At 40.5% G+C, this 19,165-nt stretch overlaps 1 long non-coding RNA gene across 2 annotated transcripts; it reads left to right on the forward strand.

The window, feature by feature from the left end:
• Positions 1–6,039: 6,039 nt before the first annotated feature.
• On the forward strand, positions 6,040–18,390 carry LOC134481980 (uncharacterized). Of its 2 annotated transcripts, none has more exons than XR_015638902.1 (3): positions 6,040–6,222; positions 8,269–8,353; positions 17,315–18,390. It is a non-coding gene; the product is annotated as an uncharacterized LOC134481980 (long non-coding RNA). The 2 variants fall into 2 exon arrangements; XR_015638901.1 differs by lacking the exon at positions 17,315–18,390 and adding an exon at positions 8,451–9,122.
• The last annotated feature ends 775 nt before the right edge of the window (positions 18,391–19,165 follow it).

The following is a 19,165-nucleotide window of genomic DNA, read 5'->3' on the forward strand; positions in this document are numbered from 1 at the left end:
ATTCTCTGTAGCATCATGGTTAAATCCATCTTAGGAGACTTTCCCCTATTGTATTCTAGTACTTTCTTTAATTCTTCTCTACTAGAGTCAATTTTACTGTTCCATAACCAGTTTTATACTGTTTCTTACTTTCCCATTTATTGCTATAAATTATAGATGACATCTTGCTTAAACTGCATGAGAGAATATTTATGAAATATTCAGTGGATCCCTGGCAGCGTTGAATGCCAACTGATTGGATACTTCCTTGTTATCTAGGAGTTTATATTCTGCTTAAAATATAAGATATATACATCACTCAATATTTAGCAAGTTAGTATCAATATATGAGTCTCAGAGCTCAGAAAAATTGTGTTAACACAGAAAGTAGCATGGTTGACTGAAGAGTGGTGAAGAATGGACTTGAAATTCATGTTTCACAGAGAATTAAAATCACTGATAACAGACTAGAACACTCTTTGAAAGTGAATATCAGTCTTCAAATTGCAGTGAAGTTTGTGTCTCACTCCATTTGACATTGAAAGAAGAAGTAATAATAGTTATCCTAGACAGGAAAGAAACAAAAATGTCACCAGAAGCTGTCCCCTGATATCCAACATCCTGAGTCCTGCTGGAATCAGGAATATCTGGAAAACACCAAGGACAATCAGATAGCTAAAGGCTACACAATCAAGAAGAGCACATTTAGTAAGAAACAGGGCAATATGGCACCACTGGAGCCCAGCTATTCTAATGCACCAAGCCCTGGATATCCTAACAAAGCTGAAACACAGGAAGAAAACCTAAAATCCAATATTGTAAAGATACAGGGAAAGTGAATAAATTTCTTAAAGAAACACACACACACACACACACACACACACACACACACACGATCAAGCAAGTAGAGGAAATGAATAAAACCATTCAATACTTGAAAATGGAAACAGAAGAAATAAAGAAAATACCAACTGAGAGAATCCTGGATATGGAAAACCTAGGAAAGAGAATGAGAGCTACAGAAGCAAACATCACCAACAGAATATAAGAGATAGAAGAGTGAATCTCAGACATAGCAGATATAATTAAAGAAATCAAAACATTGATCAATGAAAATGCTAAATTTAAAAAGTTTCTGAGACAAAACATTCAAGAATCTGGGGCACTACAAAAAGACCAAAGCTAAAAATAATAGGAAGAGAAGGACAAGATTCCCAGATTAAAGGCAAAGAAGATATTTTCAACAAAATCATGGAAGAAAATATCCTCAAACTAAAGACATGCCTATAAACATTCAAGAAGTTTACAGAGCACCAAAAAGAGTGGACCAGAAATGAAAATCCTCCTACTACATAATAATTAAAGCACTAAATGTAGAAAACAAAGACTATTAAAAGCTAAATGGTAAAAAGGACAAGTAACATAAAAAGACAGATTTATCAGAATTATACCTGAACCACTGAGACTCTAAAAGCCAGTAGGACCTGGGAAGATGTATTGGAGACTCTAAGAGAACATAGATGTCAGCCTAGACTACTACACCCAGCAAAACTTTCAATTACCACAGATGAAGAAAACAAGATATTCCATGATAAAACCAAATTTAAGTATTATCTATTCACAAATCAATGCCTAGAGAAGATACTAGAATGAAAACTCCAACCAGTGAGGCTAAGAAAATAGAGGAAATAAATAACCCCACATTGACAAACCAAAGGAATGGACACACACACACACACACACACACACACACACACACACTCTACTACCATCAACATAAAAATGACAGGAATTCACAACCATTGGTCATTAATATCTTTCAACATCAATGGACTCAATTCCCAATAAAAGACATAGGCTGACAGAATGGATGTGAAAATAGGATCTACCATTCTGCTGGATACAAGGGACACAGCTCAGCAATAAAGATGGACAAAAAATTGAAATAATCCCCTGTATTTTATCGGAGCATCGTGGATTAAAGCTGGAATTCAAGAGCAACAGAAACAAAAGAGAGCCTACAACTCATGAAAACTGAACAACTCTCTACCAATGACTACTGGGTCAGGGAAGAAATAAAGACTTTTTAGAATTCAATGAAAATGAAGGCACAACATACCCAAACTTATGGGACACAGTGAAAGCAGTGCTAAGAGGAAAGTTCATAGCATTAAGTGTCTTTATAGTGAAATTACAGAGAACTCATAATAGCAACTTAAAAGGACAACTGCAAGTTCTAGAATAAAAAGGAGCAAATGCACTCAAGGAGTAGATGGCAGAAAGTAATCAAACTTATGGTTGAAGTCAGTTAGAAACAAAAAGAACAGTATATAGAATCAATGAAACCAAGAGCTAGGTCTTTGAGAAAATCAACAAGATAGACAAACCCTTAACCAAACTAACTAAAAGGCAGAGAAACAGTATTCAAATTAACAAAATCAGAAATGAAAAGAGAGACATAACAGATTCTTAAAAAATCAAAAAAATTCATTAGTTCTTACTTCAAATGCCTGTAGCCCACAAAATTGGAAAATCTAAATGAAATAGAAAAGTTTCTTTATAGATAACACATCAAAAATTAAATTAAGATCAGGTAAACAATTTAAGGAGTTAAATAAACCCTAAGGAAATAGAAGCACTCATTAAAAGTCTCCCAACCAAAAGTATCGATTGCTGTGCCAGATGGGTTTAGCACAGAATTCTACTGGACTTTCAAAGAAGAGCTAATGTCAGTGCTCCTCAAACTGTTCCACAAAAGAGAAACAGAAGGAACATTGCCAAGCTCATTCTATGATGACACAGGCATCCTGACTCCTAAACCACACAAAGATTCAATAAAGAAAGAATTTCCAACCCCATGAACTTGAAGAGTTCCCTCATGAACTTGATGCAAAAACATTCAAGAAAATACTCACAAAGTGACTTGTGCTGGCTGTTTTTTTGTCAATTTGACACAAGCTGGAGTTATCACAGAAAGGAGTCTTCTTTTGGGCTACAAGAGCCATTTGATACTAAGAGCTCTGTGGGATGTTCTATAGGATCTTGGAAGATGATGTTGAGAACAGTGCAAACGACAGAGGCCTGGCTTATGAAATTTCAGAGGGAAAATTAAAGATTCTTATCAGGGACGTTACTGTTTTGACTGTGAAGATTCTGTGGTTTTGGTTAGCTGTGATTAACAAGATACCAGGACTACTAAAACAAAGCCTTTACATTACTGAGACTATTGACTCTTGTTAGTTAGCTAGAACTAAAAAATTAATGGCAATTAAAAAAGAGACCAACATCATTGGGGTGAAATATTCTGTGAAGTGTTTTCAGAGAGTACAAAGGCTATGTTCCAGAAATAACCAAGGTTGTACCTAGTGCTGCAGCTGGATTTCGTGATATGTAAGTGTCATCCAGGTCGTATTAGTTATGAAGGCAGGAAGGGATCATAGAGAACAGCTGAGTCTCTACACTATGAGAGGACATGAAAGGCCATTGGTGAAGGTACAGGCTCAGTTGCAATCCATAGCCCAGGACTAAAGGGGTCATACAAAAGAGTTGAGGCTTGGCACCATGAATAGAGCCTATAAGAGGCTTTTGGTAAAGATTAGTTGCAGTAGAAGACAACAGTGTTTTGAGGATGCTAGTATCATGAGATGACTACCAAGAACAACAGTAAAGTACAGACAACTAAAGCCTAGAAGACAAGGTGTATGCTACAAAGGACAGAGCTGGAGAAATGACCCAAGGCCTTGGAGGAGCCCAAAAGATCATGAGTGGATCACAGACATTAGATGGTTAGAATGTGATTTTACTTTTGATTGTGACTATTCCCTGATATTTTCCTTCTCAAAGAAAGAACATATTTTAGTAAAGCCCATAGATAAGAGGCTTTAAATTGTGAAAAGACTTTATATTTTAAAAAAGATTAGGTATTTTAAAGAGATTAAAATTTTAATAGGTAAATATTTATAGAGTGTGAAACTTTTAAAGTTATTTAGATCTTGGGGATAAATAAGAAAGTAAGGGTTGAGGCTTAATAATGATGTGTTTGTATGTTGAGTTGACAAGAGGTCAATTATACTGGCTGGTTTTGTGTTCCAACTTGACACAAGCTGGAGTCTCACAGAAAAGAGCCTGCCTTAAGGAAATGCCTTCATGAGATACAGCTGTAAGGCAATTTATCAACTAGTGATCAAGGGTGGGAGGGCCTGTTGTAGGTGGTTCCATCCCTGGGCTGGTAGTCTTGGGTTCTATAAGAAAGCAAGCTGAACAAGCCAGGGGAAGCAAGCCAGTAACATTCCTCTAATACCTCTGTATCAGCTCTTGTTTCCTGGCCTGCTTGAGTTCCAGTCCTGACTTCCTTTAATGATGAACAACAATGTGGAAGTATAAGCTGAATAAACCCTTTCCTCCCCAACTTGCTTCTTGGTCATGATGCTTTGTACAGGAATAGAAACCCCAGCTTAGAGATGAGTCCTTGAACACATTAAAAACATCAGCCCATGATCAAGTAGGCTTCATCCCTGGGAGGAAGGGTGGTTTAATATATCAAAACCCATCAATAAAATCCAACATATAAACAATATGAAGAAAAACCCACATTAGATGCTGAAAAGGCCTATGACAAAATCTAACATCCCTTCATGTTAAAAGTCTTGGAGAGATCAAGGATACAAAGGCAAATAGAAACACAGAAAGACAATACACAGCAAGACAATAACCAATATCAAATTAAATGGAGAAAAATTGAAGTTATTCCATTAAAATCAGGGGCAAAACAAAGCTGCCCACTCTCTTCCTATCTCTTCAATATATTACTTGAGGTTCTAGTTAGAGCTATAAAATAACTGGAGAAGATCAAGGGGCATAAAATCTGAAAGGAAGAAGTCAAAATTTCGCTATTTGCAGATGATATACGTAAGTGACCCCAAAAATTCTACCAGAGAACTCTTCAGCAAAGTGGCTGGATACAAAATTAAGTCAAAAAAATCAATAGTCCTCTTTTATGCAGATGATTAATGAGCTGAGAAAGAAATTAGAAAAATAATACCCTTCACAATAGACACAAATAATTTAAAATATCTTGATGTACCTCTAACCAAGAAAATGAAATATCTGTATGACAAGAACTTCAAATCTCTGTTGAAAGAAATTAAAGAAGATATCAGAAGGTGGAAAGATCACCCATGTTCACAGATCAGTAGGAATAACATAGAAAAAATGGCTATCTTACCCAGAGCAATCTACAGATTTAACATAATTCCCACCAAAGTTCCAACACAATTCTTTATAGACTTTGAAAGAGCAATTACCAATTTCATATGAAAAATTAAAAATCCAGGATAGCTAAAACGATTCTGTACACAAAAGTACTTCTGGAGATATCACTATTCCTGATTTCAGAGCAATGGCAATCCAAACTGCACCACATTGGCATAAAACAGACAGGTTGATCAATGAAAGTGAATCAAAGACCCAGAAATAAACACACACATCTATGGAATGTGTGGTTTTTATTTTTATTTTTTTGACAAAGACACTAAAATCATACAATGGAAAAATAAGCATCCCTAACAAATGGCGCTGGTCTAACTGGATGATTCCATTTTGAAGAATGCAAATAGATCCATATTTATCATCCTGCACAAAACTCAAGTCCAAGTGGATCAAAGACTGGAGAAATAAAGCTGATCCACTAAACGTAGTAGAAGAGAAAGTAGGGAATTGCTTAACACATTGGCACAGGAGACAACAGAACACCAATAGCTCAGGCACTAAGAAGGACAGCTCATAAATAGGACCCCATGAAACCGAAAGGCTTTTGTAAACCAAAGGATACCATAACTGCCACAAAACTGCAGCCTATTGTAGGGAGCGGCTAAAGATGGCGCCGACATCTGGTGGTCGTTTGTGGTAAACACCTACAGCGCATGTGTTGGCAGACCCCCAGCACCTACAAGGCCAGGGTGATATTCATGCTAAATAGGTATTTCATGCTCCACCAATCCCCAGTGGACAAATTTACAGCCACAGCCTCTTGTATTTAAGGCGAGTGCCTTTGTTTCCCGGGGTCCCCGTATCATCAATAAGGTGTTCCTGCAATAAAGGCTGATTGAGAAGGATCCAACGGTGTTGCGTCTTCCTTGCCAGTCGAGGTGGGCGCGACAACTGGTGGCCCGTACGGGGACCTGAGAAAATTATCTTTTCTCGTCTGGATCCAGAACTTTTTCAGCCTCAGGACGGTCGACGTCGGTAAGTTCCCAGTAGGGGCAGTTAGTTGCCGGAATTGGGACAATAGAGTTCCTAGAAGTGGAACGGTAAAGTTCCTGAAGTTGGGACGATAAAGGTCCGGGATAAGGGATTGTAAAACTTCCCTAGTAGGACAATAAAGTTCTCTGGAAAAGCAGAGACAATGATAGCCTTGGTTTAGAGGCAAAAAGGGGTTTGTGGAGCACGGTAATGTTGTCTTTTCCATTTGATCCTTTGTGGGTTGGACTAGCACTTTTGCCTTATACTCTTTTTGTGTTGTGGTGTTGCTTCTGTCTGAATTGCCACCGTCCAGGGCACGAATGCATTTGTTGGGAAGAGTCCATGATGAGCCACAAGATCGTGTGTAAATAAACATGCCAGCTCGCCAGCTCCCCTTGCTTGTAAATCGATCGTAAATAAGGTCGTAAAAGCATGGGAAGCTCACACTACACCCCGCTCCTGTCAGCTCTTCAGGAGCTTCTTGGTTAGCGTAAGCTTAAAATTGAAAAGAAAATCCTGCTGAGTTTTCTTGATGAGTGTAACCTTTGTGCCCCGTGGTTTATAGTGTCAGTGTCGCTCACTTTGAGAGCATGGGAGAAGCTGGGAAAAGATCTGGATAAGGAGACTACAGTGGGCAAGCTTAAACAAGGGACAAGGCCGCTTTGGCGTATGATCCGTGCCTGCTTGGAAGATAAACGATGTGAAGAAGCTGTTAGGACAGATCAGAGAATCCTTACAGAGCAACAGGAGAGTATGTCAGAAGGAGAGAAAGTTTTGAAGGAAGGAAAGAAAAGAAAAGGAGGAAAAGAGGTAAAAGAAAAGGCAGAAAAGATCAAGGAGAGGATAGACAAAGGCGAGAATAGTAATCAGGATCTAGGAACAAAAAAAAAATTATCCCTCATTAAAGGCATTGACCTTGGAGATGTCTAGTGATTCAGAGTTTAGTGATAGTGACTTAGCTGATCTTGAGGAGGAGGTAGCTCATTATGAGAAAGAGATTTATCATTCTGACTGGCCAAACACTTACGCTGTGCAGAAACAAGCCAAGGACTTAAATAAGAAGGCAATTATGCCAACAGCACCTCCTGCACCACCGTATAACTTTCAAGGTAAAACAATGGTGAAGCCTGCAGGAAATACTTCTTTTTGCCTGGAAGTATGGAAAGAGTTAGGATTGAGTTTTCCAGTTTTTCTGGATGCAAACGGGCAGCGACATCATGAACCTGTTGACTTTAAGGCTATAAAACAATTAACAAAGTCAGTCAAAACCTATGGAGTCAACTCAGCTTTTGTTATCCCTCAAACTGAGGCTCTTGGCAGATACTGTCTCACCCCTGGAGACTGGGGGAGTTTAACCAGAGCCTGCCTCTCTCCGGCTATGGAACAGGTGTAGTGAAAGGAAACTTAATTTTATGGACCCCGCTCTAGTGGCAGTGTGTTGGTTGATAGCCCACGTTAATTTTTGAAGCATAGTGTTTTATCTGTGCTTGTGCTCCCAGCCCACACAGTAGGGGGGAGCGAAACTAGCTGCGGAGCTGCTACAGTGAACATGGAGACTGCTCAGTCTCACCCAATTTTTCTGGCTCTTCAGGAGCTGTTTAAAAGAAAAAGGCTTAGGATAAAAAGAAGCACTATAGAGAGATTTCTTAGTGAGTGCGATTGCCATTGCACCTTGGTTCGCAGTCTCTGGGAATCTTGAGGTGGACAGCTAAGAAAAGCTGGGAAAGATTTAAATTTTGCTTGGGAACAAGGAACCTTAAAGGGACAGGCTGCATTAGAAATGCTACAGGAGGAATGATCTAAAAAGGCTGAGAGTGAGGTGGGGGAGGACTCTAAGGAAAACAAGAACAAGAAAAGAATTTCTGCTTTTAGTGGCCAGACCTTCAACTTTTGCTCACAGAAAGAGAGTGCTCATTAAGAGAAGTTCTTTCAGGGAGCCTGCCTTATCTGTTGGTTTTATTCCAAGAGAGGAGTCAGTCTCCAGCATTAAGTTATTTTTCTCGTTAGTCATCATTAACATGGAGAGTGCCTTTGATTCTATCCCCACAGCAGCCAGTTCCTGCTCCTATGGTCAAAATGCCCCAGGTTGGGGACAGAGAAGCCCCTCGGACTACAAAACTGCCAACAGCCAAAGGTAAAAGTTAAAACAGAGAACATTCCAGGCCCAAGCCTAACCAGATGTGTTTCAAATGCAGATGCTTCATCAACTCTGACCAACTTTTACTCCACAGGACGAGATAAAAATAATAAGGACTTGAAGATCCGATCCTTCTCCTGATTTAGTAGCTCTGTTCCAAGAACCAGGGGCCATAAAACCTTTTGGCCCTTATCTCCTGGAGCCATAAAACAGGGACGTATTGGGGTAAGATGGGCTAGAAAAGGCCTCGATGATTTGGGCTAGCATGAGTAAAACTTGTAATAAAAAAGAGACAAGGTAATGGTAAAGTGTTTTTGTGTATGCATTCTTTTAGAGTTATGTTTTAGTCTTTGGACCCTGATTAGAGACAGTTTACACCCTAGACATGAGAGAGAATGGGTTTGGGAAAAACAGTCCTCCCAGACTCTCCATAGATGCTTTGGAGAAAGAGAAAAACTTTCAGAGCTCTCCTGGGAACAGAAGAAAGGTAGGAGACGTCCTGCCTCTCTGCTGGCTCCTATTGGAGAAATGCTTATTTCTAGTTCTGGGTTCATTGGTAGGATATCTGGGTCCCTTCGGTGGGACACCATCTAGTTTTTTCCCTCTATGTCTATTGTCTGTCCTTGATGCACCAAGCTGTCCATGTCTGTCAGTTTATGTCTGTGGTTTTTGTTTCTCATTGTTTAAATGTTTTATGTTTCATGTTCAAAAGAAAAAATGGTAAAAACTTTATCTGCCGGTCATTCACACCTTGATTTGGTCTTAACTCGTTTCTGAAAAGAGAACAAATGAATAAAAAGCAGTTTCAATCGGCCTTTGGAGCCCTGTACCTGCAGCAAAGAGCCTAGGTCAGCTGGACAAGCTGCCTGGGGGCGGAGCATCTGCAGGAGCTGATCTTAAAGGCGCCAGCAGCTCCTCAGCTTCTTGGTATGGGAGCTGATGGCTGTTTCTCTTAGAAAAATCCCTGACTTGTTATTAGACTTAGCAGGTGACAAGGTGTTTCTTTTAAAATCACAGCTAGAAAAGCAAAAATGGTGCTTGGTCTACATATTAAAGACATGTGTTAACCACTTCAATTTTGTTTCTGACTGGTTTTTTTTTTTAATACTTTTTTTTTTTATTAACTTGAGTATTTCTTATATACATTTCGAGTGTTAGTCCCTTTCCCGGTTTCCGGGCAAACATCCCCCTCCCCCCTCCCCTTCCTTATGGGTGTTCCCCTCCCAACCCTCCCCCCATTGCCGCCCTCCCCCCATAGACTAGTTCACTGGGGGTTCAGTCTTAGCAGGACCCAGGGCTTCCCCTTCCACTGGTGCTCTTACTAGGATATTCATTGCTACCTATGGGGTCAGAGTCCAGGGTCAGTCCATGTATAGACTTTAGGTAGTGGCTTAGTCCCTGGAAGCTCTGGTTGCTTGGCATTGTTGTACTTTTGGGGTCTCGAGCCCCTTCAAGCTCTTCCAGTTCTTTCTCTGATTCCTTCAATAGGGGACCTATTCTCAGTTCAGTGGTTTGCTGCTGGCATTCGCCTCTGTATTTGCTGTATTCTGGCTGTGTCTCTCAGGAGCGATCTACATCCGGCTCCTGTCGGTCTGCACTTCTTTGCTTCATCCATCTTGTCTAATTGGGTGGCTGTATATGTATGGGCCACATGTGGGGCAGGCTCTGAATGGGTGTTCCTTCAGTCTCTGTTTTAATCTTTGCCTCTCCCTTCCCTGCCAAGGGTATTCTTTTTCCTCATTTAAAGAAGGAGTGAAGCATTCACATTTTGATCATCCGTCTTGAGTTTCGTTTGTTCTAGGGATCTAGGGTAATTCAAGCATTTGGGCTAATAGCCACTTATCAATGAGTGCATATCATGTATGTCTTTCTGTGATTGGGTTAGCTCACTCAGGATGATATTTTCCAGTTCCAACCATTTGCCTACGAATTTCATAAACTCGTTGTTTTTGATAGCTGAGTAATATTTCATTGTGTAGATGTACCACATTTTCTGTATCCATTCCTCTGTTGAAGGGCATCTGGGTTCTTTCCATTTTCTGGCTATCATAAATAAGGCTGCGATGAACATAGTGGAGCACGTGTCTCTTTTATATGTTGAGGCATCTTTTGGGTATATGCCCAAGAGAGGTATAGCTGGATCCTCAGGCAGTTCAATGTCCAATTTTCTGAGGAACCTCCAGACTGATTTCCAGAATGGTTTTACCAGTCTGCAATCCCACCAACAATGGAGGAGTGTTCTTCTTTCTCCACATCCTCGCCAGCATCTGCTGTCACCTGAGTTTTTGATCTTAGCCATTCTCACTGGTGTGATGTGAAATCTCAGGGTTGTTTTGAATTGCATTTCCCTTATGACTAAAGATGTTGAACATTTCTTTAGGTGTCTCTCAGCCATTCAGCATTCCTCAGCTGTGAATTCTTTGTTTAGCTCTGAACCCCATTTTTTAATAGGGTTATTTGTTTCCCTGCGGTCTAACTTCTTGAGTTCTTTGTATATTTTGGATATAAGGCCTCTATCTGTTGTAGGATTGGTAAAGATCTTTTCCCAATCTGTTGGTTGCCGTTTTGTCCTAACCACAGTGTCCTTTGCCTTACAGAAGCTTTGCAGTTTTATGAGATCCCATTTGTCGATTCTTGATCTTAGAGCATAAGCCATTGGTGTTTTGTTCAGGAAATTTTTTCCAGTGCCCATGTGTTCCAGATGCTTCCCTAGTTTTTCTTCTATTAGTTTGAGTGTGTCTGGTTTGATGTGGAGGTCCTTGATCCACTTGGACTTAAGCTTTGTACAGGGTGATAAGCATGGATCGATCTGCATTCTTCTACATGTTGCCCTCCAGTTGAACCAGCACCATTTGCTGAAAATGCTATCTTTTTTCCATTGGATGGTTTTGGCTCCTTTGTCAAAAATCAAGTGACCATAGGTGTGTGGGTTCATTTCTGGGTCTTCAATTCTATTCCATTGGTCTATCTGTCTGTCTCTGTACCAATACCATGCAGTTTTTATCACTATTGCTCTGTAATACTGCTTGAGTTCAGGGATAGTGATTCCCCCTGAAGTCCTTTTATTGTTGAGGATAGCTTTAGCTATCCTGGGTTTTTTGTTATTCCAGATGAATTTGCAAATTGTTCTGTCTAACTCTTTGAAGAATTGGATTGGTATTTTGATGGGGATTGCATTGAATCTGTAGATTGCTTTTGGTAAAATGGCCATTTTTACTATATTAATCCTGCCAATCCATGAGCATGGGAGATCTTTCCATCTTCTGAGGTCTTCTTCAATTTCTTTCCTCAGTGTCTTGAAGTTCTTATTGTACAATCTTTTACTTGCTTGGTTAAAGTCACACCGATGTACTTTATATTATTTGGGTCTATTATGAAGGGTGTCGTTTCCCTAATTTCTTTCTCGGCTTGTTTCTCTTTTGTATAGAGGAAGGCAACTGATTTATTTGCGTTAATTTTATACCCAGCCACTTTGCTGAAGTTGTTTATCAGCTTTAGTAGTTCTCTGGTGGAACTTTTGGGATCACTTAAATACACTATCATGTCATCTGCAAATAGTGATATTTTGACCTCTTCTTTTCCGATCTGTATCCCTTTGATCTCCTTTTGTTGTCTGATTGCTCTGGCTAGAACTTCAAGAACTATATTGAATAAGTAGGGAGAGAGTGGGCAGCCTTGTCTAGTCCCTGATTTTAGTGGGATTGCTTCAAGTTTCTCTCCATTTAGTTTAATGTTAGCAACTGGTTTGCTGTATATGGCTTTTACTATGTTTAGGTATGGGCCTTGAATTCCTATTCTTTCCAGGACTTTTATCATGAAGAGGTGTTGAATTTTGTCAAATGCTTTCTCAGCATCTAATGAAATGATCATGTGGTTCTGTTCTTTCAGTTTGTTTATATAATGGATCACGTTGATGGTTTTCCGTATATTAAACCATCCCTGCATGCCTGGGATGAAGCCTACTTGATCATGGTGGATGATTGTTTTGATGTGGTCTTGAATTCGGTTTGCCAGAATTTTATTGAGTATTTTTGCGTCGATATTCATAAGGGAAATTGGTCTGAAGTTCTCTTTCTTTTTTGTGTCTTTGTGTGGTTTAGGTATAAGAGTAATTGTGGCTTCGTAGAAGGAATTCGGTAGGGCTCCATCTGTTTCAATTTTGTGGAATAGTTTGGATAATATTGGTATGAGGTCTTCTATGAAGGTTTGATAGAATTCTGCACTAAACCCATCTGGACCTGGGCTCTTTTTGGTTGGGAGACCTTTAATGACTGCTTCTATTTCCTTAGGAGTTATGGGGTTGTTTAACTGGTTTATCTGTTCCTGATTTAACTTCGATACCTGGTATCTGTCTAGGAAATTGTCCATTTCCTGAAGATTTTCAAATTTTGTTGAATATAGGTTTTTATAGTAAGATCTGATGATTTTTTGAATTTCCTCTGAATCTGTAGTTATGTCTCCCTTTTCATTTCTGATTTTGTTAATTTGGACGCACTCTCTGTGTCCTCTCATTAGTCTGGCTAAGGGTTTATCTATCTTGTTGATTTTCTCAAAGAACCAACTTTTGGTTCTGTTGATTCTTTCTATGGTCCTTTTTGTTTCTACTTGGTTGATTTCAGCTCTGAGTTTGATTATTTCCTGCCTTCTACTCCTCCTGGGTGTATTTGCTTCTTTTTGTTCTAGAGCTTTTAGGTGTGCTGTCAAGCTGCTGACATATGCTCTTTCCTGTTTCTTTCTGCAGGCACTCAGCGCTATGAGTTTTCCTCTTAGCACAGCTTTCATTGTGTCCCATAAGTTTGAGTATGTTGTATCTTCATTTTCATTAAATTCTAAAAAGTTTTTAATTTCTTTCTTTATTTCTTCCTTGACCAGGTTATCATTGAGTAGAGCATTGTTCAATTTCCAAGTATATGTGGGCATTCTTCCCTTATTGTTATTGAAGACCAGTTTTAGGCTGTGGTGGTCCGATAGCACGCATGGGATTATTTCTATCTTTCTGTACCTGTTGAGGCCCGTTTTTTGACCAATTATATGGTCAATTTTGGAGAAAGTACCATGAGGAGCTGAGAAGAAGGTATATCCTTTTGCTTTAGGATAGAATGTTCTATAAATATCTGTTAAGTCCATTTGGCTCATGACTTCTCTTAGTCTGTCGACATCACTGTTTAATTTCTGTTTCCATGATCTGTCTATTGATGAGAGTGGGGTGTTGAAATCTCCCACTATTATTGTGTGAGGTGCAATGTGTGTTTTGAGCTTTAGTAAGGTTTCTTTTACGTATGTAGGTGCCCTTGTATTTGGGGCATAGATATTTAGGATTGAGAGTTCATCTTGGTGGATTTTTCCTTTGATGAATATGAAGTGTCCTTCCTTATCTTTTTTGATGACTTTTAGTTGGAAATTGATTTTATTTGATATTAGAATGGCTACTCCAGCTTGCTTCTTCTGACCATTTGCTTGGAAAGTTGTTTTCCAGCCTTTCACTCTGAGGTAGTGTCTGTCTTTGTCTCTGAGGTGTGTTTCCTGTAGGCAGCAGAATGCAGGGTCCTCGTTGCGTATCCAGTTTGTTAATCTATGTCTTTTTATTGGGGAGTTGAGGCCATTGATATTGAGAGATATTAAGGAATAGTGATTATTGTTTCCCTTTATATTCATATTTGGATGTGAGGTTATGTTTGTATGCTTTCTTTCTCTTTGTTTTGTTGCCAAGACGATTAGTTTCTTGCTTCTTCTAGGGTATAGCTTGCCTCCTTATGTTGGGCTTTACCCTTTATTATCCTTTGTAGTGCTGGATTTGTAGAAAGATATTGTTTAAATTTGGTTTTGTCATGGAATATCTTGGTTTCTCCATCAATGTTAATTGAGAGTTTTGCTGGATACAGTAACCTGGGCTGGCATTTGTGTTCTCTTAGGGTCTGTATGACATCAGTCCAGGATCTTCTGGCCTTCATAGTTTCTGGCGAGAAGTCTGGTGTGATTCTGATAGGTCTCCCTTTATATGTTACTTGACCTTTTTCCCTTACTGCTTTTAATATTCTTTCTTTATTTTGTGCGTTTGGTGTTTTGACAATTATGTGACGGGAGGTGTTTCTTTTCTGGTCCAATCTATTTGGAGTTCTGTAGGCTTCTTGTATGTCTATGGGTATCTCTTTTTTTAGGTTAGGGAAGTTTTCTTCTATGATTTTGTTGAAGATATTTACTGGTCCTTTGAGCTGGGAGTCTTCACTCTCTTCTATACCTATTATCCTTAGGTTTGATCTTCTCATTGAGTCCTGGATTTCCTGTATGTTTTGGACCAGTAGCTTTTTCCGCTTTACATTATCTTTGACAGTTGAGTCAATGATTTCTATGGAATCTTCTGCTCCTGAGATTCTCTCTTCCATCTCTTGTATTCTGTTGGTGAAGCTTGTATCTACAGCTCCTTGTCTCTTCTTTTGGTTTTCTATATCCAGGGTTGTTTCCATGTGTTCTTTCTTGATTGCTTCTATTTCCATTTTTAATTCCTTCAACTGTTTGATTGTGTTTTCCTGGAATTCTTTCAGGGATTTTTGCGATTCCTCTCTGTAGGCTTCTACTGGTTTATTAATGTTTTCCTGTGTTTCCCTAAGTGTGTTCATGTCTTTCTTGAAGTCCTCCAGCATCATGATCAAATATGATTTTGAAACTAGATCTTGCTTTTCTGGTGTGTTTGGATATTCCATGTTTGTTTTGGTGGGAGAATTGGGCTCCGATGATGGCATGTAGTCTTGGTTTCTGTTGCTTGGCTTCCTGCGCTTGCCTCTCGCCATCAGATTATCTCTAGTGTTACTTTGTTCTGCTATTTCTGACAGTGGCTAGACTGTCCTATAAGCCTGTGTGTCAGGAGTGCTGTAGACCTGTTTTCCTCTCTTTCAGTCAGTTATGGGGACAGAGTGTTCTGCTTTCGGGCGTGTAGTTTTTCCTCTCTACTGGTCTTCAGCTGTTCCTGTGGGCCTGTGTCTTGAGTTCACCAGGCAGCTTTCTTGCAGCAGAAAATTTGGTCTTACCTGTGGTCCTGAGGCTCAAGTTCGCTCGTGGGGTGCTGCCCAGGGGCTCTCTGCAGCGGCAGCAACCAGGAAGACCTGTGCCGCCCCTTCCGGGAGCTTCAGTGCACCAGGGTTCCAGATGGTCTTTGGCTTTTTCCTCTGGCGTCCGAGATATGTGTGCAGGGAGCAGTCTCTTCTGGTTTCCCAGGCTTGTCTGCCTCTCTGAAGGTTTAGCTCTCCCTCCCATGGGATTTGGGTGCAGAGAACTGTTTATCCGGTCTGTTTCTTTCAGGTTCCGGCTGTGTCTCAGGCAGGTGTCCTGCCGCTCCTGGGCCCTCCCCCACGGGAGCCCAGAGGCCTTATACAGTTTCCTCTTGGTCCAGGGATGTGGGCAGGGGTGAGCAGTGTTGGTGGTCTCTTCCGCTCTGCAGCCTCAGGAGTGCCCACCTGACCAGGCGGTTGGGTCTCTCTCTCACCGGGTCTGGGAGCAGAGAGCTGCTGCGGGCCGGGATCCGCGGGTATGGGACTTCTTCTGACTGGTTTTAAATGTATAAATATGTTCTACATGCCTCGGTCATAGATTATTAGCCTTTAAGTTATTGGATATGGTTAAAAAATTATAACATCTATAACAAGAAGTTGACATAAAACTGATAATTTAGATAGAGTCATTCTAGACAATATGTGACATGAGCCAACCTAGAGAAACAGGTCTAAATTGAGATAATATTTTTATAGAACTCTTATCCTAGAAGCCAGGCACCCCCAAATTACAGAATGTAAAATTGTGTTGGAAGTTTTTAAAAGATTTCATGATTCTTTCAATTTAATTTCTGATTCTGCTTATGTAGTTAACGTTGTGCGCTCACTTGAAATTACAGGGCCAATTAGGTTGACTAGTACTATATGTCAAATTCTTTTAGAATTACAAAAATTTATTTGGGCCAAGAAAAAATAAGTTTTTCATACAACATATTCGAGCTCATACTAATTTGCCTGGTCCCATGGCCAGTAATAACGCTTTGGTGGATGCTAGTACTCGCAGAGAATTTATTTTTCATGCAGCTCTAGTTGATCTTGCTAGAGAATTTCATCAAAATTTTCATGTTCCTGCTTTCACTCTTCAACAAAAATTTAAAATCTCTAGAGCTACAGCTCGTGATGTAGTATTACGTTGCCAGAATTGTGTTCAGTTTCACCACCCTCCTCAGGTGGGAGTTAACCCTCGTGGTCTGATTCCACTAAAACTCTGGCAGATGGATGTCACACACATATCTCAATTTGGAAATTTAAAATATACACATGTTTCTGTTGATACCTGTTCTAGCATTATACATGCCACTCTGATGACTGGTGAAAAGGCTCGTAATGCCATCAGTCATTGCTTAGAGGTGTGGACAGCCTGGGGAAAGCTGACAGCCTCAAGACAGACAACGGACCTGCCTACACTACAAAGTCTTTTCAGACATTTTGCCAAACAATACAGGTCAAACATACTACAGGATTGCCATACAATCCCCAAGGTCAAGGAATTGTAGAAAGAGCACATCGTACTTTAAAAGAGCTCTTACAAAAACAAAAAGGGGGAATTGCCTATGGCAAAACACCAAGAGAACAGTTGTCTTTAGCTCTTTTTACTCTAAATTTCTTAATTTTGGATATGCATGGCCGCTCTGCTGTGGATCGCCATGCTGCTACTAAATCTATGACTAATCAAATACAGACAGCTGAGACTATCAATCAGATTGTAGAAAGAACCGCAGTGGCATTAGAGATACAAGAAGAATTTAATGCCCACTTGGCATCTGGCTTTCTATTAGCTAACCAACGAATAGATTTGATTCAAGAACAAATTGAGGCATTATATCATATGACACAGCTGTCCTGCGTTTCCTCTCTTAGAGGTTTATGTGTTACTCCATTGCAAGCTAACTTTTCTCAGTATTTTCAACAGAGCAAAGAAATCTCAAATTATTTGAAAGGAAACTGGTCCATGGAAGCGGAACAATTATCGAGACAATTGCTGATTGCTGTCCTTAACAATACCAGAATGGAACCCATCACGTTTGGAGATTTCACCTCGTGGATCACTAATGCTTTCTCATTTTTTAAAGATTGGGCTGGTATGTTTGCCTGGGGGGGCCATTGTCCTCTTGGGATGTGGAGTATGTCTATGGCTTTTTTGCCATTTACAACGAGAGCATGCCAGACACAAAGCGATTGTTTACCAAGCTATGGCGGCCATTGAAAGTGGTGCTTCTCCCAGTGTATGGCTGGCCTCTCTGATAGATTGAGAGTTCGCCCTAGATCATATTTTGTCACTGTCATGTGAAGTCATTGTATCCAGAGACGGGCAACTTTCCTCAGGCTCGGACCAACCTAAGACAGGAGCCCGGTGGCGATAGGGTTAATTTCCAGTGACGGGTAAGGCCGAGTTTTTAGAGAGGAACGACCTAAGACAGGAGCAATGACGTGTATTGACGTGACACCCAGATCTAGACCAGTCATAGACAGAGGTGACCTTGCCCTGTTTGAACATTCGGTCTGGTCCTATGCCCCTCTGCTCTGCTTCTCCCCTAATATTAAACACACACATATAGCCCAGGACAGTGTGTTGTACATAAGTCATCTCTAGCCATTGGGGTGCAGTCCTAACTGCAAGAGTGGTTCGCCATGGCCGAGCTGGGCACTCTGTGAGGCATGTCTGACCTCTCTCAGACCACTACCTCCACCTAATGGGTTCATTTTTAAAAAAAACAAAAAAGAGGGAGATGTAGGGAGCGGCTAAAGATGGCGCCGACGTCTGGTGGTCGTTTGTGGTAAACACCTACAGTGCATGTGTTGGCAGACCCCCAGCACCTACAAGGCCAGGGTGATATTCATGCTAAATAGGTATTTCATGCTCCACCAATCCCCAGTGGACAAATTTACAGCCACAGCCTGTCTTGTATTTAAGGCGAGTGCCTTTGTTCCCCGGGGTCCCCGTATCATCAATAAGGTGTTCCTGCAATAAAGGCTGATTGAGAAGGATCCAACGGTGTTGCGTCTTCCTTGCCGGTCGAGGTGGGCGCGACAGCCTACATACAGAGTGGGGAAAGATCTTCACCAGCTCTATATCTGACAGAGGACTGGTATTGAAAAAAAATATTTTAAAATGTTCGAGATTTCCCTGTTGAGAATTCTCTGTTTAGCTCTGTACCCATTATTAATTGGGTAATTTAGTATGTTGGTGTGTAATTTTGAGTTTTAAAATATTTTTTAAATACAAGTCCTCTGTCAGAGAGAGTTGGTGAAGATCTTTCCCCATTCTGTATAGGAGGAAATACAGTGACAAAGTTTGGAGCAGAGACTGAAGGAAAGACCATTCAGAGAATGCCCTACCTGGGGATCCATCCCATATACATACAGCTATCAAAACCAGACAATATTGCTGATGCCAAGAAGTGATGCTGACAGAACCTGATATAGTTGTCTCCTAAAAGGCTCTGCTGGAGCCTGACAAATACAGAGGCAGATGCTCACAGTCAACTATTGAACTGAGATCGAGGTCCTCAGTGGAGAAGTTAGAGAAAGGATTGAAGGAGCTGAAAGAGTTTGCAGCCCCATAACAACAACAATACCAACCAACCAGAGCTCCCAGGGACTAAACCACTATCCAAAGAGTACACATGGACAGGCCTATGGCTCAAGCTGCATATGTAGCAGAGGATGGCTTTGTTGGGTATCAATGGGAGGAGAAGCCCTTGGTCCTACCAAGGCTGGATGCCCCAGTGTAGGGGAATGTCAGGAAGGGGAGGCAGAAAGT

This window comes from Rattus norvegicus, chromosome 15, assembly GCF_021556685.1.
Source record: "Rattus norvegicus strain SHRSP/BbbUtx chromosome 15, alternate assembly SHRSP_T2T, whole genome shotgun sequence".
Taxonomy (NCBI): domain Eukaryota; kingdom Metazoa; phylum Chordata; class Mammalia; order Rodentia; family Muridae; genus Rattus; species Rattus norvegicus.